This window comes from Phyllobates terribilis, unplaced genomic scaffold, assembly GCF_046119375.1.
Source record: "Phyllobates terribilis strain yellow unplaced genomic scaffold, ASM4611937v1 Scaffold_1__5_contigs__length_1240528914, whole genome shotgun sequence".
In the NCBI taxonomy this organism is placed as follows: Eukaryota; Metazoa; Chordata; class Amphibia; order Anura; family Dendrobatidae; genus Phyllobates; species Phyllobates terribilis.
In genome coordinates this window covers 1,179,360,475-1,179,385,668 of record NW_027362761.1, presented here as the reverse complement: position 1 = coordinate 1,179,385,668, position 25,194 = coordinate 1,179,360,475, and positions in this window count along the sequence as shown.

Here is a 25,194-nt window from a genome sequence, read left to right as displayed (position 1 = left end):
CGTCTCCAGTGCGCAGTACACTGCTCAGCTGAGCAGACTCGATGACATGACGTCATCACGTCAGCTGTCTCACTCTCTGATTGGTGGAAGTAGGGGCTGGCAGTGCCATCTTCCACCAATGAGGTCATTGCTGTATGCATCCTGAGGATGCAGTTAGCGGTGGCAGTGGGGGGCGGCGATGAACAGGTGGTGGAGGGCGGTCTCGGTCCATGCTCTATGGGGTAAAATGGAGAAGAAATTGCGACAGACTGACAGCTCAGACAGACAGACATGGGCCCGGCATCAGCACCCGGTGCACCCGGACAAGTTCCGGGGCCCTGAGCAGGCGGTGGGGCCCACTCGCAGTCGGGCACCCCACTGCGCTATGGGACCCATGAGTGGAGGAGAGCGGTGCCAGCAGTACCGGTACAATAATTAACTCTCCACGTGCCTGCGGAGCAGTTCCAGTGTCTTTGTGGCACCCCTGAGGGTTCAGTCGCCACAGAGGTACTGCACCTCAACCAGAGGTGTGGTGTCTCCTTTCTCTCAGGTAAGGAGGGAGTGCTGCCCGGAACCCCAACACCCGCATTCAACACTACACTGCTCCAGACCGGCTGGAAGGGCAAGATGCAATGTGTTTCCTGATGAGCCCTGTCCCTGGTTGGAGTGGGGGGAACGAAAGGTAGGGGGAACCAGTAGTGGGTGTGGGTGGAGGACGTAGAACAGGAGAGCACCAGAGTAGGAGGTATATAATGGGAAGCCATCTTAGGGAGGCAGAGCAGTCAGTGAGAGGAGAGACAGAAGACAGTCTGGGAGCAGAGTCTCTTTAGGAGCTCTGCTTCACAAGTGGGGCCTAGTGATAGAGGCCCAGGAGGGGAGCAGAGGAGGAAGGCTCCGTTCTATAGAAGGGATCCCAGGGGGTATGGCGAGTGCAGGACGGCACCCGTACGCCCCGAATCTGACAGGTGTCAGAGGGATCAGGCCGCAAGAAGGGGACCGGCCCCTGGACCAGCCGTGTTACTCCAGGTCTCGGCTGGAAAAACCGGAGGCTTCTTGCTTTTATAGTGCAGTTTCCACAGCCTCATCTTAGTCACCGTGAGGGTCAAGCAGGTCTGGGAACTCCAAGTTGCCCAGAGGGACTTCAGAGCACCCGAACAGGACTGTGAGTGGGGAAGTGCAGGGCAGGAGGGAGAAGACCCAGCGTGAAGTCGGTCAAGGAAAGGAACATAAGAAAGCGGGGTTCTGTCAAGCACTCCTGACATATCTGAGGAAGAGCTTAACCCCCGGTCTGGTGAACGCAGTGCGACGTGGGAGGCTGGCACCCGCGCAGTCTACCTCTGGAACTTACATGAGAACTGTGAGTAAAGACTCGGATGACTGCACCGCACTGCCTCCGTCCATTATTTCAGCTGTGCCATCTCTCCCTCTGCACTTCAAGTCCCAGCATCACCACCCACCCGCCAAACTCCACACTGCCCCGAGGGCCCGCTCCACCTGTGGGGATCAGAAACACCTTAGCTGCCATCCCATCACCCCCCGGAGGTCTGCAGCAGCGCTGGTAATCCTTACCAGGTGACGTCACAAGCTATTTACTTTATTTTTTTATTTTTCCTATCCAAGTTACAAGCCCCTTTTTGGTTGACCGCCCTGGGCCATGGACTGGGCCAGTCTCCGTGATATCCCCCACCAGCATCCATAGGCCCAGCTGCCGAGTACCCCATTGCCCCATGGGCGCCTCAACTTCTGGCGTCACGAACAGGATTTCATGCCCGTTGCAACAAACAGGATTCTGTGCCCGTTGCCACCGGGTACTGTGTGCCTAATATGAACTGTTTTTTCACATGGAATGTAGCGCCCGCCCCAGAAGAACGGGCGCCATTATGTGCGTGATCAAAAACAACAATATGGAACCTCCCATCAAGGGCTGGGTCCCAGAATGGCGCTAAAAGCACAACCTGCCCCTTGCAACAGTGACTGTCCGCATAGATTTGTCCGTCAAGGCAGGGAGGACGTCACAGGGAGTGACCGACAGCAGGCTGCCATGAAACCGCCCCCGAAAGGGGAGGGGAGGAGGAGAGAAGGAATGGAGACAGGATGTGGTCTTAACAAGTCTAGACAGACCGCACCCGGCATCCAGCATGGACGGAAGCAAGGATCCAGCCTCCGCCTGTCCCTGGAGGATGCGGAATTCCTCCAAGGTGAGATCCTGGAGCTGAGCCAGCAGGTGGAACGGGCCCAGCAAGCAGCGGTCGCCCGGTGGAAGAAGTAGCTTCTGGAATAGTTAGCAGCTCGGCGGCAGCCAGCCCTGGGTACCAGCGGCAGCGCTCCAGCCCCGGCGGAGCCAGAGGAGCACCAGGAGGCCATGTGCAGCAGAAAAGCAGGTAGGAAGAGTTCCCCTGTCCCGGGCGCTGCAAGCGCCGACCTGCTCCTGGGCCTCCTACACCAGCACTCCCCGTACCCCAACATGTACTCCCTGGAGCAGCTGCTCAGCCCGGAACCTCCACCCCTGGGCGCTGATTCTGAGGACCTCCCGCTCGGCTCCCTCCCGGAACCTCCGCCACCGGATGCTGACACTGGAGACCTCCTGCTCGGCTCCCTACCGGAACCGCCACCTCCGGCACTCAAGTGGGTGTACGGCGCGCCTTCCTTTGATTGGTCCACCAGATTTGAAGACCAGCAGCCGTACCCGCTACTCCCGACACCACACCCCCGGTTTCCTGCCCCAGCGGAGAAGAATTTAGTTGGGACAACCGGGGGGGGGGGGGGACCTGATGGGGTTCCCGTGGGAGACCCAATCCGAAGCCCTGCAGAGAAAGGAGTTATGCAGGCGGGAGCTCCAACAGCTGGAGAAGGAGTGAGGTGAGTATTTTATTTTTTTTATTTTTTTTTTATGTATGGAGGCACGGGGCATTATATGGGGGGGGGGCAAGTGACATCCTGCATGGGGCATTAAAAGGTGTGGGGGGTGAGATCCTGCATGGGGCATTATATAGGGGAAGAGGTGACATCCTGCATGGTACATTATATGGGGGGGAGTGACATTCTGCATGGGGCATTATATGGGGAGGAGAGGTGACATCCAGCATGAGACATTATATGGGGGGTGACATCCTGGATGGGACTTTATATGGGGGGGTGACATCCTGCATGGGGCATTATATGGGGGGAGTGACATCCTGCATGGGGCATTATATGGAGGGGAGAGGCGACATCCTGCATGGTGCATTATATGGGGGGGAGTGACATCCTGCATGGTGCATTATATGGGGGGGAGTGACATCCTGCATGGGGCATTATATGGGGAGGAGAGGTGACATCCTGCATGGGACATTATATGGGGGGGTGGGAGTGACATCCTGCATGGGGCATTATATGGGGAGGAGAGGTGACATCCTGCATGGGACATTATATGGGGAGGAGAGGTGACATCCTGCATGGGACATTATATGGGGGGAGGAGTGACATCCTGCATGGAGCATTATATGGGGGAGTGACAACCTACATGGTGAATTATATGGGGGGGTGACATCCTGCATGGGGCATTATATGGGGGGAAGTGACATCCTGCATGGGGCATTATATAGGGGAGAAATGACATCCTGCATGCGGCATTACATGGGGGGAGGGGTGACATCCAGCATGGGGCATTATATGGGGGGGAAGTGACATCCTGCATTTGGCATTATATGGGGGGTGACATCCTGCATGGGGCATTATATGTGGGGGAAGGGACATCCTGCATGGGGCATTAATTGGGGGGGGTGATATCTTGCATGTGGCATTATGTGGGGGTGACATCCTGCATGGGGCATTATGTGTTGGGAACAGCCTGCATAGGGCATTATGTGGAGGCACAGCCTGCATGGAGTGTTATATTGGGGCTAGTATCCTGTATGGAGCATTTTATGGGGCCCAGTATCCTGTATGGAGCATTTTATGGGGGCCAGTATCCTGAATGGAGCATTATTTGGGGGCCAGTATTCTGTATGGAGCATTTTATAGGGGCCAGTATTCTGTATGGAGCGATTCGCCGGTTTCTGAGCTATTGTGGAATTTACAATAGATATCGCTCATGTAATGTAAGACGTGAAAGTTTTGGTATTGTACTATATATATATATATATATATATATATATTTCTCTGCGATATCTGTGCATCATGAATCATGGTATGTGTTAAAGGAGCCCACTGAGACTCTTTAGCCCAGGGCCCACAAAAACCTAGAGATGGCCCTGGATAGACATATAGATGATAGATTGATAAACGATAAATAGATGGATAGATAGATGTTTCTAAAAAAATATTGTGAGAAAAGATTTATAGTCATTTGAGAAAAATGGTCTCTAAGTGCAATCCCAGAGATGACCACAAGGTGTCACCCCAGCCTGTGTAATGAAGAACTGATTGGCAGCTGGAACTTCTCTACGTCCCAATCTTCCCCGTCCCCAGCACATAATGTGCACTGCATCGTATTATTATATCACTACACCATATTATCACTGTTATTATTATTATTATTATTATTAATATTATTATTATTGTTGGGTCATTATGTAATTCCTGAAGTGTCAGAATACAGCGGCTGCAGAATCTTACAATGTTTTGGTAGAAAATCTTGTTGCTGTGTATAAATGTACAGAGTATAAAGAACAATGGAGGAGATGTGGCTCTATCTGTTCCACAATGCTGCTGTACGATAAATGTGCTGTTAAATAACGGCTTCATTATATAATAGATATTATATTTTTGATTTTTTAGCTGTTGAAAAAATCTCAACCTTTTATAAATACATTTTTGTTGTTATTTTCAGGGACTTTTTATTTTTTGACAATGGAGCTGTGTGCGGTCTTGATTGTTGCGTGGTGAGCCGGGCGTGTTTATTGATACTATTTTTGGCACATACAATATTTTGATCGCTTTTTATTGCATTTTTTGTCTGTTGTCAGGTGAATGAAGAAATTACAATTCTGTTATTTTGTTTTTTTTTCTTTACATGGCATTAACCTTAGTTCAAAACTTTTATATTTTAAAATATTGGAATTTTTCAGATGTGCGGATTCCAAATATTTTTTTCTTTACTTTTAAACTGGGAAAAAGTGGGACCATTAGAATTTTTACTTTTTTAATCAACTTGTTACATTTTTTAGTTCCCTTTGGGAACTTGAATCTGTAATCCTTTGATCGCTTGTAATATACACTGGCTGTTTTCCAATGGAGTACCAAGACAGCAGTCGTGGAGAGCACCAGGTCCCCGTCTGCTCCGGCAACCCATTGGCACACCAGCATTGCATTGTATGGGACCAAAGAGAACCGTTGCGCATCTGCATTGTTGATTGTTTCAATTAAATATCATCATCAGTGATTGATAGCAGCATCTAAACGATTAAACAGCAGCGATCAGAGCTAGCTCTGGTGTCTGCTGTTACTAGCAGATACGGTCTGTATAGCACAGCTTGCATCTGTCTTGTGGGGTGCGGGTGCAGCTCCTGAGCCTGCTCCACTTATGTGAATCCCCGGTGTGGAGATACAGTTACATTCCATTAGTGAAACCATAGGGGCCCATGAGTTTAGAGGGCCGACTGCCACTTAAAAAGCAGGTAGAATTGTGCATTATGATAAACTACTGGACTGCAAACAGTGTTCAGGCACAGGAACCCTCTTCAATCTGTGTCCACTCCTGGGTCAATGGACTGTGAAAACTGTAGGTAAACCTTCTATTATCTCAAAATCTTTATGATGATATTATAATTCTGGATTTTTGTATTTGTTATGGGCTCAGCTGGTGAAGTGGATTCAGTAAATTGTAGATCAGGGAGAGCAGCACAGACCAGAATCGTTAATGCCATGGAGTTGGAAGAGCTGGATGTGATGCTGAGTCACTTCTCACAGACATGCCGTGAGTCAGGATAGTCAAGGAGTCAGAGGTCAGAAGCCAGGAGGGCATGTTATAAACAAAAGGAAGAGACAAAGGCCTAGTCAGGTAATGGTCCGAGACCAAATGCCAGGAAGACAGCGGATCAGAACAAAGGAGTTAAACAGACTGATGGTTAGAAGGAGGTCCTAAGTCCAGCAATGAAGATTAGTGATGAGGGAGCACTAAAATGCTCGGGTGCTCGTTGCTCGGGTCAAGCAAATTGGAATACTCGGGTGCTCGACCCGAGCAACGAGCCCAATGTAAGTCTATGGGAAACTCGAGCATTTTTCAGGCGGCTCCCCCCGGCAGTCTGCAGAGGGCCTAAAAATTGCCCGAATCAATGGAAACAGTGCTCAGATGACATGGGACCAGCATGGGGAAGACCCCTGGAAGCATCTCTGACTCCCAGGTCACTGCTGTCAACAACGTTGTCAGAGGTATTACGCCACTTTTACGGACTCACAATAAAACATACCAAAACGAAACCAAAATGGATTTTCCTGGGAAATATGTTAAGGAACATCCTTTGCATGACATGTACAATGTATATAAAGCAAAATAAATAACCAAAAACAAAAGTACTCCTTCACACCTTGGGCTATGTTCACACGTAGCGTTTTTGATGCGTTTTTTCACTTTTGCATTGTTTTCAACCAAGACAAATGCATTCACCAGGAAATGTCATTTTAACATCTTACAACCTTATCTGGCCATGTGGCATGTGACACATCATCAGACACATGCATACAGTGCTGAAAAGACATGAGAACAGTATGGGGAAGACCCCTGGAAGCATCTCTGACTCCCAGGTCACTGAATAAAAGTGTGCCCATCATAAGTGATCCTTGGCGCATGCGAAGATGCCTCCCGCCATGCACCTGTCGTTGCAGACTTGCAACAATCACCGTCCACGTCCTTGTCCCACTGCAGCGTTCAGTTGTCCCTACCCCATTCCTTGGAATGCAAGCGCAAATATGCAGGCAGCCACCCACCCACCCAAAGGCTGCAATACTATACTGCCAAATTTTTGACAGCTGCTTGAACTTGAAATGTGGCCTTTTAGGCTCCTGGAGGTGGAAGTGTGGCACCGCAGAGGGTTCGGTCGCCACAGAGGTACTGTATCTCACCCAGAGGTGTGGTATCTCACTCTCAGGTAAGGAAGGAGTACAGCTCGGGACCCTAACACTTGCATCCAACACATACCCGCAGTGCGGGTAGGGCACGAATGCTCCTAAGGGAGAGCAGTCCCGGGTCCCTAGCTGTTGGAAGGGGCTATGTAGTGGGTGTGGGTGGAGGAAGTAGCTTAGGGGAGCACATGGAAAGAAAGGTACAAATAGAGAAGCCATCTTGTTTAGTGAGATCAGAACAGTGAGCAGTGAGAGAGAACAGTCTACAGTGAGAGGAATGAAGCAGGGCTCTGCAGGAGCTCTGCTTAGGCAGAGGGCCTGAGGAGAGGCCCAGGACTGAAGGAGAAGGAGAGAGGAGCAGGAAGGGCTCCAGGAATGAAGGAAGGAACCCCAAGAGTACGGGCAGTGCTGGAGGCCCCCCGTATGCCCGAATCTACCAGGAAGTGGAGGGGTCAGGCCACACAAAGCGGACCGTTCCCTCAACTAGCAGAGGACTTTATGACTCAACAAGAAATTGGAAGCTGCAGTATTTCAAGTCCTGCAGCCAACAGTCCATATCAGTCTCACCAAGAAGGTAACTATAGAGGACCCAAGGGACGGAACAGACGTCGCCCGACAAGGCCCGCAGGTACCGGATTGGGACACTAGGTATGAGTTGCAGGGAGACGGCCAGAGAGAGGACACAGAAGGGGTCCTGCTAAGTACTCCGGAGGTATCTGAGGGTTGCCTGAACCCCTCCCTGAGTAAGCGCAGCACGACCAGGGAAGCTACTTTAGTACCTGTAAATAGGACTGCAATAACCGTGAGTAAAGACCCTGAGGACTGCACTTCACTGTCTCTGTGATTATTTTCCGCGCCCTCACCCCTGCGCTACAACGCCCAGCACAACCTACAACATCTACACTGCCCTGGAGCTAAGCTCTACCTGTGGAGAGCCACACCAACCCTGCTGCACTAATACCAGCTCCAGAGGTTCTACACAGCAGCAGCGGCTCCACATAGCTGCATACTACAGGTGGCGTCACGAACTTTGTACATAAATTCCCCTGTAAATATTCCAATATTGTATGACCGCCCTGGGTCATGGACCAGGTCACCGCCACTGTGACATATTCCCGAGCGCCGACCGGTCTGGCACCGAGTACCCCACGGCCCAGGGGACTCATCGTCTTTGGCGTCACAAACAGGATATGACCCCACCCGTTATCATCGGGTATTGTGCGCCTAGAGACTGTGTTTTATACTGAATGTGGCGCCCGCCCCAGAAGAATGGGCGCCATTATGTGCGAGCCAAAAGACAACCAGAAACCGCCTCCCATCGTGGGCCGCGTTCCAGAATTTTGCCAAAAGCGAGGCCCACCCCGAGCAACAGTGACCATGTGTGTGGATGTGTCTATCAAGCTGGGGGGGCGCCCCAAGGTGTGTCCAACAGCAAGTTGCCATGGACCCGCCCCCGAAAGGGGAGAGGAAAGAAGAAACCTGGGAGACAGGGCGGAGTCTCCAGGAGCCCAGACAGACCTCATCTGGAAGGCAAGATGGAGAGTCAGGAGCCAGTTCCCATCCATGGTCTGCAACAGGCGGCAAGGCCTCTTACCTTGGAGGAGGCCATGGCAGAGCTATCCCTGGACGATACTGAATTCCTCCAGGTGGAAATCCAGGAGTTGGGCCGGAGGATGGAGAGGGCCCAGCAGGACACCATTGCCGGCTGGAAAAAGGAGCTGCTGGAGAAGCTGATGATCCGGCAGCAGCCAGCGCTGCACTCCACCAGTTGCGTCCCAGACCCAGAGGAACCTGACTGGCTCCCAGACCCCCTGGCGAAAAAAAACCCTTACCCGGATGCTTGCTCCGCTGACCTGCTCCTGGGCCGTACCGGAGCCACCTGCCCCCGCACCCGAGTGGATCTATGGAAATACCACCTACGACTGGTCCGCCCGATATGAGGACCAGCAAGGACCCCAGCTAGCACCTGCGCCTGCACCCCCGGTTACCTGCCCAGGAGGAGAAGAGTTCCGTTGGGATAACCGGGAGGGGGACCTCATGGGGTTCCCATGAGAGATGCAGGCCCAGGCCCTCCTGCGGGAAGAGCAATGCAGGTGGGAGCTCCTGCAGCTGGAGCGGGAACGTCACGACCGACAGGTGCGGTGGGAACGGATGGAGGCCCGGAACATGGCGGCCAAAACCCGGGCCCGACAAGCAAGAACTGCCACCCCTAGTCCCCGTCTAGAGGTGATAGTAGTCAAGTTCGATCTGGATGCGGGATGGGGCTTTGTGTGGGAACTGCACACCAATAGATACGTCTTCGTGATCCGGCGGGATGTAGAACCCCACCTCCAACAGGGGCATCCTGGCCGAGATCTTTATCCCGGTGACTACGTCACATTTACCCGTCACAAGGGCGAGTGTGGCTGGTATGCCCTTCAAGTGTACCACATGGCAAAGAAAAGAGACATGCTCCCGCAGCCCCAGGATGAAGACCCGGCTGGGTCAGCCTGCAAAAATCAGGAATTTCCTCCCCGGAGGGAACCCCATTGCTGAACTGTTTGCTTTAAAAGCTGCTTGTATATAGTTACCTGGAAGGGTACAGCAGAGACACTGCGAGTTGGAAGATTTTGTGTGTGTGTTTATCCAGTTACCCGGTAAGGGTGCCAGAACTTGTAGGCTGAGGACTATGAGCAGCCAAAAACTCTCCACTGTAAATAGTGCCCCTTATTGGTTTTATATATACAACGCTGACATCAGAACAAAAACTCGTTTGGCGTGGCCGAAGACATGGTCCAACGCCTGGATCATCCATGCCCTGCAGCCACGCCTAGGGCCTATGTTGGGGGTTTTTGGACGGGTCCCTCATGCTCATGTTTGCTGGTCTGCACCTTGATAAAGAAAATGGACACCTGGTTGCAGATCGTGCTGTAACCTGTTAAAAAAATGTTTTATATGAAAAATGTTTTATGTGAAGAAATGTTTTATAAGCGTAAAGAAAAAGGTTCTTTAAAAAGTCTCATAATGTTTTGATAAAGAAACCAGTAACGCTCAAGAAAATGTGCCTCCCATAAAGGGAAGAAAATATGTTATGTTTATGGTCTTCTATGTGATGCATCTAAAATTTTGTATGTCTGTAACATACCCTGTTTTTACTCTGCTCCAGCCAGCGGACGTGCTGTGTTTAACCAGGGGGGTATGTGGCGCCCCTGAGGGTTCGGTCGCCACAGAGGTACTGTGTTAGAACCCTCCTGTTAGTTCTTTTTCTATTTTATTGGTCACATGACTTTCTGTCTATATAATCCAGCTCCGCCCTTCTGGCCTTGCTGGACTTCAGTGTTTCTTTTACTCTTAAGCTAGCCAGGTGCCTTGTACCTAACTCTGTAGTTTGCTTGGTCTTTGGACCACTAGTACTTTTTGTTTGTTTGTCTTTGCTCTGCTACAATTTCTGCAAGGAGGTGTCCATCTATATCCCAGTCCTTAGTTCTTGTAGGGACCCCTCCCTTATATCTATAGGTCTGCGTTCAGACTAGCCGAGGACTTAGGCAGGTCTGTTCACAAGGAACAGGTGACCCGCTGCATCGTAGGGAATCAGCTTAGTCCTATTGTAGGGACAGTTTTCCTATCTTTCCTTAGTGTTTGTAGCAGTTCATAACAGTAAGTCCAGCCCAAAACTAAAATAAAACACACTAGGAAAGAAATCCAGATATCAGCATGGTGTCGGTTCAGGAGTTGGCTCATCGCCTACAGGGACTGTCTTTGGAGGTGGCCGAGCTCCAGCAACACGTGAGTAGCTGTCCTGGAGCGCATTTTGTGGAACCGAAGCTAGGACTGCCAGATTTTTTTTATGGTAAACAGCAAGATTTTTTTTCCTTTAAAAGCGCTTGCTTATTATATTTTAGTTTAAGACCCAGATCCTCTGGGAATGAATCACAGCGCATTGGGTTTATAATGTCACTTTTGCGCAAAGAACCACAGGGATGGGCCTTTTCTCTCCAACCTAATGATCCGTGTTTTAGATGAGTGGAAGATTTCTTTTCTGCTATGGGGTTGATGTATGACGATCCTGATCGAGTCTCATCTGCTGAAACTGAATTAAGATGTTTGAAGCAGGGATCAGGTGATGTGGAAAATTATTGTACATACTTCAGAAGATGGTCGGCCGAAGTGGAATGGAATGACTCGGCATTAAAATGTCTGTTTCTTGCTGGTCTAGGTGAAAGGGTTAAGGATCTGCTGATTGCCTTCCCAACACCTGGAACCTTGCAGAAGGCAATGCAATTAGCTATACGTGTGGACAGGAGACTGCATGCTAGGATTAATGAAGAGAAATCTACTGCTATGGCAGCTCCTAGTTTTCAGAGGGTCTGCTCGGAAGGTGGAGAACTGATGGAGATTGGGGTGACGTCACCCCATTCTCAAGAAAAAGACCGCAGGTTTGCTAAGGGATTATGTTTTTATTGCGGTAAATCTGACCACTTTATTAAGAACTGTGTGCTTCGTTTGAACAAAGAAAAAAAAAAGGTCAGTTACACCCTATAGCTTGTTTAAACTCACAGGGAGTATTTCTTTCTGGGAGCACCTCATTTCAGGAGGAATTGATTGAATTTCGGGTATTTGTGGATTGTGGTTCTACACTCAATGTGATTGATAAGGGATTTTTGGAAAAATTTAAATTAGATTCCAAACTTTTGTCATCTCCTATTTCTGTGGTTGCTGTTGATGGCTCTCCTTTGAAATGTATTACTCACAAGGTTTTTGAATTTCCCCTCACCATTAATGGTATTCACCAAGAGAATTTGGATTTGGCGGTATTAAATAACTTGCCATCTCCAGTGGTTTTGGGGTTACCTTGGTTAAAATTGCACAATCCTGTACTGGACTGGTCTACCCATGAAATTAAGTCTTGGAGTCCTAAGTGTCATGATAAATGTTGTAATGGTCGTATTGCTGCTGTGGAAAGAGGGGAATTACCTGTACCTATTCAGGATTTTTTGAAGGTTTTTTCTGAGTAGGAGTCGCAAGTTTTGCCTCCTCATAGGGACTATGATTGCACCATTGAGTTTGTCCCTGGAGCTACTCTTCCCAAGAGTCGCTTATTTAATCTGACTATCCCTGAGAGAAAGGCCTTGGAGGAATACATACAGACAAGCTTGGCCGCCGGTCACATTAGACCTTCTAAGTCTCCTGTGGCTGTTGGATTCTTTTTTGGAAAAAAAAGGACGGCGGTTTACATCCATGTCTGGACTTTCGCGAAATTAATAAAATTACCGTACGCAATTCCTACCCACTGCCATTAATTCCTGACTTCTTCAACCAGTTAGTGGGGGCCAAGTGGTTCTCTAAAATGGATCTCCGGGGGGCATACAATTTGTTACGAATGAAGGAAGGTGATGAATGGAAGACTGCTTTTAACACTCCGGTGGGTCATTTTGAGAATCTGGTTATGCCTTTTGGTCTTACCAATGCACCAGCGTTTTTTCAGAACCTTATTAATGACATCCTAAGACCGCTGATCGGTAAGAATGTGGAGGTGTATTTGGATGACATTTTGATTTATTCGCCGGATCTGGAGTCTCATTGGCAGAGCATACGTGAGGTATTGCAGTTCTTAAGTGACAATTCGCTTTTTGCTAAGCTGGAGAAATGTGAGTTCGCTGTGCAGAGAATTCATTTTTTGGGCTACATTATCTCCAGCGAGGGCTTTGAGATGAAACCGATGAAGGTTCAGGTGGTGCAGGAATGGCCTAGGCCTATTGGTTTGAAATCGATACAGAGATTTTTGGGTTTCGCCAATTTTTACAGAAAATTCATTAAGAATTTTTCTATAATTGTTAAGCTGCTGACCGATCTCACCAGGAAAGGTGCGAATACGGTTCTGTGGACTACGGAGGCCATTGAAGCTTTTGTGTATCTCAAGGAGAGGTTCAGTTCTGCCCCCATCCTTATGCAGCCTGATGAGACAAAGCCTTTTTTGGTCGAGGTTGATGCTTCTTCCGTGGGGGTCGGGGCTGTTTTGTCTCAGGAAAACAAAAATGGAGTGCATTCCTGTGCCTTTTTTTCAAAAAAATTTTCTGAGACCGAACTTAATTACGATGTTGGTAATCGGGAATTGCTGTTAAACTCGCATTTGAACATTGGCGTCATCTCTTGGAAGGTGCTAAATTTCCCATTCAGGTTTTCACTGATCATAAGCATCTGATCTATCTTGTTGCTGCCAAGCGCTTGAATGCCCGTCAGGCTAGGTGGGCCCTTTTTTTTTGCGGTTTAATTTTTCTTTTACTTACATCCTGGGTACCAAGAATGTAAAAGCTGATGCTTTATCTCGCAGCCTTTCTCCCATGGTTGGTACCGAGGAGGAGGAGAGCATTTTACAGGAAGGTGTTGTGATAGCAGCATTGGACTCCGTTTTGGAAGATGGGATTCTGAAAGCCCAGGAGGATGCCCCGTCTAACACTCCCCATGGGAGGTTGTTTGTGCCTAGGAACTTTAGGAGAGATTAGTTTGTGGAGTGTCATGAGTCTCAGTTGGCAGGTCATCCAGGAATTTCTGAGACTAAGAGACTTGTAGGTCGCAGTTTTTGGTGGCCTGGGTGGCAGAAGGAAGTCATTAAGTGGGTGCGTCAATATACTGTGTGTGCTAGATCTAAGTCTTCACATGCTCCTGCTGTGGGGTTGCTTTGCCCTCTGGAGGTTCCTAGTGCACCTTGGACGCATCTTGCTATGGATTTTATTACTGACCTTCCTGCCTCTGAGGGTTTCACTGTCATCTGGGTGGTCGTGGACCGTTTTAGCAAGATGTGTCACTTGGTTCCTTTCATCAAACTGCCCTGCGCTAAGACACTCGCTAAGGCTTTTGTTAAGGAAATTGTCAGACTCCATGGTGTTCCTACCGACATTGTTTCCGATAGGGGACCTCAGTTCGTGGCTCGTTTTTGGCGTGCCTTTTGTGACAGGTTGGGAGTTCATTTGTCATTTTCATCTGGATATCATTCTGAGTCTAATGGACAGACAGAAAGAAAGAACCAGGATGTTGAACAGTTTTTGCGTTGTTTTGTGGCTGGCAATCAAGAGGGGTGGTCTGAGTTTCTGCCACTTGCTGAATTTGCTCTTAACAACCATACCTCCTTTTCTGCTGGGTGTTCTCCTTTTTTTTGTTTTACTGGGAGACATCCGTCGTTTGGGTCATTCTCCAAATTGATATCGGCTGTGCCGGAGGAGGAGAATTTTTCCGGTGATTTGGAGAGAGTTTGGACTAATGTACGTTGTAACCTTCAAGAGGCTAACAAAAAATCTAAGAGGTACTTTGACAGGAAACGTCAAGAGGTTTTGTTTACGGTTGGTGACATGGTTTGGTTGTCCTCTAAGAATCTGCGGTTGAGGATTCCTTCTAAGAAATTGGGCCCGAAATTTGTAGGGCCGTCTAAGGTACTTCAGGTAGTTAACCAATCTGCTGTTAGGTTGGAAGTTCCCACCTCCTGGAAGATTAATCCGGTGTTTCATGTTTCCTTATTGAAAAAAGCTGATGTTTCGGATAGGGACGACACTGTCTCTGTTCCTCCGGTGATGGAAGACGGTGAATATGAAATTTCTCGCATTCTTAATCTAGATGGCATAGAGGGAAATTGCAGTATCTCGTCGCTTGGAAAGGTTTCGGTCCCGAGGATAACTCCTGGGTAAAGGCGGATGATGTCTCTGCTCCTAGACTTGTTGGAGCGTTTCACAGGAGGTTTCCTGATAGACCTGGGCCTGGAGGATCCGGAGGATCCTCATAGAAGAGGGGGTACTGTTAGAACCCTCCTGTTAGTTCTTTTTCTATTTTGTTGGTCACATGACTTTCTGTCTATACAATCCAGCTCCGCCCTTCTGGCCTTGCTGGACTTCAGTGTTTCTTTTACTCTTATGCTAGCCATGTGCCTTGTACCTAACTCTGTAATTTGCTTGGTCTTTGGACCACTAGTACTTTTTGTTTGTTTGTCTTTGCTCTGCTACAATTTCTGCTAGGAGGTGTCCATCTATATCCCAGTCCTTAGTTCTTGTAGGGACCCCTCCCTTATATCTATAGGTCTGCGTTCAGACTAGCCGAGGACTTAGGCGGGTCTGTTCACAAGGAACAGGTCCCCCGCTGCATCATAGGGAATCAGCTTAGTCCTATTGTATGGACAGTTTTCCTATCTTTCCTTATTGTTTGCAGCAGTTTATGACATACTGCATATCACCCAGAGGTGTGGTATCTCACTCTCAGGTAAGGAAGGAGTACAGCTCGGGACCCTAACACTTGCATCCAACACATACCCGCAGTGCGGGTAGGGCACGAATGCTCCTAAGGCAGAGCAGTCCCGGGTCCCTAGCTGTTGGAAGGGGCTATGTAGTGGGTGTGGGTGGAGGAAGTAGCTTAGGGGAGCACATGGAAAGAAAGGTACAAATAGAGAAGCCATCTTGTTTAGTGAGATCAGAAAAGTGAGCAGTGAAAGAGAACAGTCTACAGTGAGAAGACTGAAGCAGGGCTCTGCAGGAGCTCTGCTTAGGCAGAGGGCCTGAGGAGAGGCCCAGGACTGAAGGAGAAGGAGAGAGGAGCAGGAAGGGCTCCAGGAATGAAGGAAGGAACCCCAAGAGTACGGGCAGTGCTGGAGGCCCCCCGTATGCCCGAATCTACCAGGAAGTGGAGGGGTCAGGCCACACAAAGCGGACCGTTCCCTCAACTAGCAGAGGACTTTATGACTCAACAAGAAATCGGAAGCTGCAGTATTTCAAGTCCTGCAGCCAACAGTCCATATCAGTCTCACCAAGAAGGTAACTATAGAGGACCCAAGGGACGGAACAGACGTCGCCCGACAAGGCCCGCAGGTACCGGATTGGGACACTAGGTATGAGTTGCAGGGAGACTGCCAGAGAGAGGACACAGAAGGGGTCCTGCTAAGTACTCCGGAGGTATCTGAGGGTTGCCTGAACCCCTCCCTGAGTAAGCGCAGCACGACCAGGGAAGCTACTTTGGTACCTGTAAATAGGACTGCAATAAACATGAGTAAAGACCCTGAGGACTGCACTTCACCGTCTCTGTGATTATTTTCTGCGCCATCACCCCTGCGCTACAACGCCCAGCACAACCTACAACATCTACACTGCCCTGGAGCTAAGCTCTACCTGTGGAGAGCCACACCAACCCTGCTGCACTAATACCAGCTCCAGAGGTTCTGCACAGCAGCAGTGGCTCCACATAGCTGCATACCACAGGTGGCGTCACGGACTTTGTACATAAATTCCCATGTAAATATTCCCATGTAGAATGACCGCCCTGGGTCACGGACCAGGTCACTGCCACTGTGACATATCCCCGAGCACCGACCGGTCTGGCACTGAGTACCCCACGGCCCAGGGGACTCATCATCTTTGGCGCCACGAACAGGATATGACCCCACCCATTATCATCGGGTATTGTGCGCCTAGATACTGTGTTTTATACTGAATGTGGCGCCCGCCCCAGAAAAATGGGCGCCATTATGTGCGAGCCAAAAGACAACCAGAAACCGCCTCCCATAGTGGGCGGGGTTCCAGAATGTTGCCAAAAGCGAGGCCTGCCCCGAGCGACAGTGACCATGTGTGTGGATGTGTCTATCAAGCTGGGGGGCCGCCCCAAGGTGTGTCCGACAGCAAGTTGCCATGGACCCGCCCCCGAAAGGGGAGAGGAGAGAAGAAACCTGGGAGTCAGGGCGGAGTCTCTAGGAGCCCAGACAGACCGCACCCGGAGGGCAAGATGGAGAGTCAGAAGCCAGCTCCCATCCGTGGTCTGCAACAGGCGGCAAGGCCTCTTACCTTGGAGGAGGCCATGGCAGAGCTATCCTTGGACGATACTGAATACCTCCAGGTGGAAATCCAGGAGTTGTGCCGGAGGATGGAGAGGGCCCAGCAGGACACCATCGCCGGCTGGAAAAAGGAGCTGCTGGAGAAGCTGATGCTCCGGCAGCAGCCAGCGCTGCACTCCACCAGCAGCATCCCAGCCCCAGAGGAACCTGAACGGAGGCAGGAGGCAGAGGACGGCAGAAGCGCGGCCGCGGGAGCAGGTAAGGAGAGACTCCCTGTCCCGGGCGCTGAGAGTGCTAGCCTGATCCTGGGCTCCCTGGCGGAACTTCCGATCCCGGGCGCCTGCTCCATCGACCTACCCCTGGGCCCCCTGGCGGAACCTACATCCCCGGGCGCCTGCTCTGCCAATCTGCTCCCCTGTCTCCAGGCGGAATCTCCCGTCCCGGGCACCTGCGTTACTGACTGGCTCCCAGACCCCCTGGCGGAAAAAAACCATACCCGGATGCTTGCTCCGCCGACCTGCTCCTGGGCCCCCTACCGGAGCCACCTGCCCCCGCACCCGAGTGGATCTATGGATATACCACCTACGACTGGTCCGCCCGATATGAGGACCAGCAAGGACCCCCGCTAGCACCTGCACCTGCACCCCCGGTTACCTGCCCAGGAGGAGAAGAGTTCCGTTGGGATAACCGGGAGGGTGACCTCATGGGGTTCCCATGAGAGACGCAAGCCCAGGCCCTCCTGAGGGAAGAGCAATGCAGTAGGGAGCTCCTGCAGCTGGAGCGGGAACATCACGACCGACAGGTGCGGTGGGATCGGATGGAGGCCCGGAACATGGCGGCCAAAACCGGGGCCCGTCAAGCAAGAGCTGCCACCACTAGTCCCCGTCTAGAGGTGATAGTAGTCAAGTTCTATCTGGATGCGGGGTAGGGCTTTGTGAGGGAACTGCACACCGATAGAGACGTCTTCGTGAACCAGCGGGATGTAGAACCCCACCTCCAACAGGGGCATCCTGGCCGAGATCTTTATCCCGGTGACTACGTCACATTTACCCGTCACAAGGGCGAGCGTGGCTGGTATGCCCTTCAAGTGTACCACGTGGCAAAGAAAAGAGACATGCCCCCGCAGCCCCAGGCTGAAGACCTGGCTGGGTCAGCCTGCAAAAATCAGGAATTTCCTCCGCGGAGGGAACCTCATTGCTGAACTGTTTGCTCTAAAAGCTGCTTGTATATAGTTACCTGGAAGGGTACAGCAGAGATACTGCAAGTTGGAAGATTTTGTGTGTTTATCCAGTTACCCGGTAAGGGTGCCAGAACTTGTAGGCTGAGGACTATGAGCAGCCAAAAACTCTCCACTGTAAATAGTGCCCCTTATTGGTTTTATATATACAAAGCTGAGCTCAGAACAAAAACCCGTTTGGCGTTGCCGAATACGTGGTCCAACGCCTGGATCATCCATGCCCCGCAGCCACGCCCAGGTCCTATGTTGAGGGGTTTTAGACGGGTCCCTCATGCTCATGTTTGCTGGTCTGCACCTTGGTAAAGAAAATGGACACCTGATTGCAGATCGTGCTGTAACCTGTTAAAAAAATGTTTTATATGAAAAATGTTTTATGTGAAGAAATGTTTTATAAGCGTAAAGAATAAGGTACTTTAAAAAGTCTCATAATGTTTTGATAAAGAAACCAGTAACGTTCAAGAAAATGTGCCTCCCATAATGGGAATAAAAGATGTTATGTTTATGGTCTTCTATGTGATGCATCTAAAATTTTGCATGTCTGTATCATACCCTGTTTTTACTCTGTTCCAGCCAGCGGACGTGCTGTGTTTTACCAGGGGGTTATGTGGCGCCCCTGAGGGTTCGGTCGCCACAGAGGTACTGAATCTCACCCAGAGGTGTGGTATCTCTCTCTCAGGTAAGGAAGGAGTACAGCTCGGGACCCTAACACCTGCATCCAACACATACCCGCAGTGGGGGTAGGGCGAGATTGCTCCTAAGGGAGAGCACAGTCCCGGGTACCTAGCTGTTGGGAGGGGCTATGTAGTGGGTGTGGGTGGAGGAAGTAGCTTAGGAGAGCACATGGAAAGAAAGGTATAAATAGAGAAGCCATCTTGTTTAGTGCGATCAGAACAGTGAGCAGTGAGAGAGAACAGTCTACAGTGAGAGGATTGGAGCAGGGCTCTGCAGGAGCTCTGCTCAGGCAGAGGGCCTGAGGAGAGGCCCAGGACTGAAGGAGAAGGAGAGAGGAGCAGGAAGGGCTCCAGGAATGAAGGAAGGGACCCTAGTTGCACAGGCAGTGCTGGAGGCCACCCGTACACCTGAATCTACCAGTAGGTGGAGGGATCAGGCCACACAAAGGGGACCGGTCCCTCAACTAGCAGAGGACTTTATGACTCAACAAGAAACCGGAGGCTGCTGTATTTCAAGTCCTGCAGCCAACAGTCCATATCAGTCTCACCAAGAAGGTAGCTATAGAGGACACAGGGGACGGAACAGACATAGCCCGACAAGGCCCACAGGTACCGGATTGGGACACCAAGTATGAGTTGCAGGGAGACGGCCAGAGAGAGGACACAGAAGGGGGTCCTGCTAAGTACTCCGGAGGTATCTGAGGGTTGCCTGAACCCCTCCCTGAGTAAGTGCAGCGCGACGAGGGAAGTTACTTTGGTACCTGTAAATAGGACTGCAATTACCATGAGTAAAGACCCTGAGGACTGCACTTCACCGTCTCTGTGATTATTTTCCGCACCATCACCCCTGCACTACAACACCCAGCACAACCTACAATATCTACACTGCCCTGGAGCTCAGCTCTACCTGTGGAGAGCCACACCAACCCTGCTGCACTAATACCAGCTCCAGAGGTTCTGCACAGCAGCGGCTCCACATTGTTAGAACCCTCCTGTTTGTTTTTCTATCTTGTGGCTTGCGGTCACGTGACCATCTGCCTTTATATTCCAGCTCCGCCCTTCTGGCTGTGCTGAACTTCAGTGTTTTACTGTCTCTCTAGCCTGGTGCTTCTGTGCCTTTCTCTGTCAAGTTCGCTTGGTCCTCTGGGACCTCTAGTACTTTTTGTCAGTTTGTCTTTTTGTGTTCTGCAACAACTTCTGTTTAGGAGGTGTCCCATTTTTGTTCCAGTCCTTAGTTCTTTTAGGGACCCCTCCCTTAATTCTGTAGGTCTTAGTTCAGACTAGCCAAGGACTAAGGCGGGTCTGTTCACTAGGAACAGGCAGCCCGCTACATTATAGCTTAGTCTTACTGTACGGACAGCTTTCCCCTATCTTTCCTTAGTACATGTCGCAGACAGTAAGGCAAGCAAAAAAAAATAAAAGGAAAGAAATTCGGGGATCAGTATGGTTTCCGTCCAGGATTTGGCTCAACGCCTGCAAGGATTGTCTCTGGAGGTGGCCGAGCTTCAGTAACACGAGAGTAATAGTGTTGAGCGAACATGCTCGACACTGCTCGGTACACGCCCGAGCATCACACTACTCGGGATGTTCGGCAAGCACTGAGCATTTCCGGGTTACTCAGGCGGGAGCTCGGGTCTCCGCCCTGCATGTTTGGGGCTCTTTACAGAGCCAATGAACATGCAGGGATTGCCAGCCAGTCACTGTAATGCCGCAGCCATGTTGGTTGTGGGCATTACATTGATTGGCTGGCCGCACAGCGTCACCTCGAGTATTTAAAACTGGGCGCCGCCAACTTAGACAGAGTCGCTCCGGATCAGATAGTGTAGGGAAAGCGCTGCTGAGCTAGGGAGAGATTTATACTGTGAAATAGTTAGTGTAGGGTCTGTAAAAGCTGCCAAATCAAACAAACAGTCCTTCTCCGGACTAATATCCATCCCAAATATCAGGCAGGCAGACAGGCAGGCTGAATAGGAGACGCAGTGGTTATACCAGCAAACGCTGCATTACAGTCCTGTGTGCTCCTGTTGCTGAAATTTCTGGTCTTAGCTCCAGGTCCTGGGGGGCCAGGAAAAATCCTATTTTTTTCATCTAAATCTTCTTTTTTTTTCCTCCTTCACACTGTACAAATACCCGTCCCCCCCCAAAAAAAAAAAATTAAAAGAAGTGTGTCTGACAGTTCAGACACAAATATATCTGTTTAAAATAGTCTGGTGTAGGACAGAGAAACAGAAGTGTGGTTTTGCAGTTCCACGGATCAAACCTCTGTATTATCCACTTTTGGGCCATTTGTACCTAAAAAAAAAACAGTTTGAGTGTGTCGCTCACTGTTCAGCCGCAAATATATCTATTTAAAAAAGTCTGGTATACACCAATAAATTATAACTGTGGTTTTGCTGTTCCACGGTAAAAAATCTCTGTGTTATCCTGCTTTTGGCATTTTTAGCCGTAAAGAAAAACAGTAATAGTGTCTCCTGATTGTTCAGACACCAATATATCTGTTTAAAAGAGTCTTGTATACACCAGTAAATTATAACTGTGGTTTTGCCGTTCCACGGTAAAAAATCTCTATTATCCAGCTTTTGGTATTTTTTCCATAAAGAAAAACAGTAATAGTTTCTCCTGATTGTTCAGACACCAATATATCTGTTTAAAAGAGTCTGGTACACACCAGTAAATTATAACTGTGGTTTTGCCGTTCCACGGTAAAAAATCTCTATTATCCTGCTTTTGGCATTATTTGCCATAAAGAAAAACAGTAATAGTGTCTCCTGATTGTTCAGACACAAATATATCTGTTGAAAATAGTCTGGTGTAGGCCCGAGAAGTAGAACTGTGGTTTTGCAGTTCCACGGGTCAAATCTCTGTATTATCCTGCTTTTAGCAATTTTTGCCATAAAGAAAAACAGTAATAGTGTCTCCTGATTGTTCAGACACAAATATATCTGTTGAAAATAGTCTGGTGTAGACCCAAGAAATAGAACTGTGGTTTTGCAGTTCTACGGGTTATATCTCTGTATTATCCTGCTTTTGGCATTTTTTGCCATAAAGAAAAACAGTAATAGTGTCTCCTGATTGTTCAGACACAAATATATCTGTTGAAAATAGTCTGGTGAAGGCCAGAGAAATAGAAGTGTGGTTTTGCAGTTCCACAGTTCAAACCTCTGTATTATCCACTTTTGGGCCATTTTTACCTAAAAAAAAAACAGTTTGAGTGTGTCGCTTACTGTTCAGCCGCAAATATATCTATTTAAAATTGTCTGGTAAACCCCAGTAAACAATAACTGTGGTTTTGCCATTCCACGGTAAAAATCTCTATTATTCAGCTTTTGGTATTGAACTTGAACTTGGTTGTTCAGATTGTTTAAAAAAGTCTGATGTAGGCCAGAGAAATAGAACTGTTGTTTTCCTCTTCCACGGTTCTAATCTACTTTTTATTACCCTTTTTCCATTGATAGTGCGAGTGTAAGCTATTTTACTTCCTTTACAATGGGCAAGGCGTGCCGCAAGGGACGTGGAACTGGACGTTCTGGTGATGGTGCGTGAAGAGGACGGGGCCGTGGCCAAGGTGAAAATGTGCCACAACCAACAGCCACATCTTCTCACTCCCACTTCTTGACCGAATTACTAGGGAAGCACAGAACAACACCAGTATTGCGAACTGATCAGTGTGAACAGGTTATTAATTGGATAGCAGAAAATACTTCCAGATACCTGGGCACCACCACCTCCGGTCTGTCTTCCACACAGTCAAATCTTAGTAGCCGTGAGTCTCCACTACATACTCGTCCTCACCCTGATGCTCCTTCCTCCCACCATGCCGAGTGTCGTCAGACAGCAACTGATCCCACACTTGGACACTCTGAAGAGCTGTTCACTGGTACATTTCCAGATTTGTGCCCCTCACCTGCTTCGCTTGAAGTGGTGGAAGAGGAGATCCCATGTAGCGATTAGTGTTGAGCCACCCCCGTAGTGTTCGGGTTCGGTTTGGTTCGTCGAACACCGGGATGTTCGTGGAACTGTTCGTCGAACACCTTAGAACACCGTCGAACACCGTTAAAACCAATGGCAGGCAAACAAAAACACATAGAAACACATAGAAAAGACCTTCAAAGGTGTCCAAAAGCTGAAAAACTGCTCAGAAGACACTCTCTTTAAAAAAGCCGGCCGGCAATTCAGCAGCGGCATACACCGGTACCCGACAATTTAGAACAGAAAGAATAGAGCATCACACATAGATTAGATAGATAGAAACATGTCAGTCACATATATAAGAAGTACAGTGACAGTGTTGCTTACTGTACTTGTCATTTAGTGTTAAAGGATTTATTAAAAAAAAATAATAGTGTTTTCATGCACCGTCTCTTTAAAAAAGCCAGCCGGCAATTCAGCAGCGGAACCCTACAATTTATAACAGAAAGAATAGAGCATCACAAATAGATTAGATACATAGAAACATGTCAGTCACATATATAAGAAGTACAGTGATAGTGTTGATTACTGCACTTGTCATTTAGTGTTAAAATAAAGCATTTATTAAAAAAAAATTGGCGTGGGGTTCCCCGTAATTTTAGTCTCTAGCGGAGGTTAAGCAGACGGCTGGGGCAGATGTTTGAAGCCTGGGAAGGGGGTAATACCCCCGGAGCTTCCCAGGCTACTAATATCATCCCCCAGCTAAATACCTAGCCTTTACTAGCTATTAAAATGGGGGCTGATATTAATAGCCCAGGAAGGGTGCCATGAATATTGGCCCCCTCCCAGGCTAGAAACACCAGCCGTCAGCCGCCCCAGAAATGGCGCATAGCCTCACTCTTCCCACTGCCCTGTAGCGGTGGCAATGGGGTAATAGGGCTGGGGTTGATGTCAGCTTATAATGCCAGCCGACATCAAGCCCAGGTTAGTAATGGAGAGGCGTCTATAAGACACACCCATTACTAACCCCTTAGTCAAAGTTAAAAAAAAAAACACAAACACCCAGAATAAAGTCCTTTAATTGAAATAAACACACAATTCTTTATTGTTCTAAATTAAACCATACTTACCATCACGGCCTTTCCAGCTGAAGCCAATGTCTTCTGCAATAAAAGTAAAATAATAAAGCAACATCACCCTTACCTTTCCATGTTTCCCACGACAGTTTCAGCTCTGCTACATTCACATGACAGGCTGGATCTCAGCCGAAAGCTGCCATCCAGCTTGCCATGCCGCAGACACTGAGAAGCACAGGCATGCTTGTGCTCCTCAGTGTCTTGCTGTGATGGTATAAAGATGAGCCGAGGTCATGTCCAATGAACTCAGCTCACCTCATGCACGTCACTGACAGTGTGGGAGAATTCTCCTGCGCTCAGCGCTTGAGCAGGAGAATTCTCCCACGCTGGGATGGCATTGAGATGACAGGCTGGATCACAGCTGAGCGCTGCCATCCAGCTTGTCATCCTTCAGAGACACTGCAGAGCGCAAGCATGAGAATTTTCCCATGCTGTCAGTGACGTGCATGAGGTGGGCTCATGTCCAATGAACTCAGCTCACCTCATGCACGTCACTGACATCGTGGGAGAATTGCCTGCGCTCTGCAGTGTCTATCAAGGCTGCCCCCAACCACCAGATGCCTATTTGTACATGGCCGGACACAGCAATATAGATAACCCTTTTTTTTTTATATTATTTCATGAATTTCATGAAATAATTTAAAAAAAAATACGTGGGGCTTTGCCCTATTTTTGTATCCAGCCAGTTACAGCAGGCAGGAACGGGCTGCCCCCAACCACCAGCTGCCTATTTGTACCTGGCAGGACACAACAATATAGGGAAGCTGTGGCATAGGGAACCATGGCTGTGGCATTACAGTGAGTGGCAGACAATCCCTGCATGATTGGTGCTCTAAATAGCGCCAGACATGCAGGACACGCTTTTGGTGCACGAACAGTTATCGAACATAACCTCGAACAGCCGAATTTTTTGCAAATCGTACGCGTTCGTCGAACGACTCGAACACCTCCCAAAATAGCTCGAATTTTAGATTGGTGAACAGTTCTAGTCGAACACCGCTCATCTCTAGTAGCGATGCCCAAATATTTGAACAGCCACGGCCACAGGAAGTCGACGCTGGCAATTTGTCACAAGAGGTGGACGATGATGAGACACAATTGCCAGGAAGTGAGGAGGAGGATCGTGGTGCGCAAGTGGAAGAGGAGGAGGTGGTGGATGATCTAGTAACTGACCCAACGTGGCAGGAGGACATGCAGAGCGAGGCCAGCAGCACACAGGGTGAGGGAGGCAGAGTACCCCAACAGGCAGGAAGAAGCAGTGTGGTGGCCGAACACAGAAGGCAGGCTACAGTTCCCCGTAACACCAACACGAGGGACGTTGCCAGTACAACCTGTAGGTCTTCCAGAGTCTGGAATTTTTTTAAAGACTCTGCGGATATCCCCAAAAAGGCCATTTGTAAAACCTGCCATGCCAGCATCAGCAGGGATGACAAAACTACC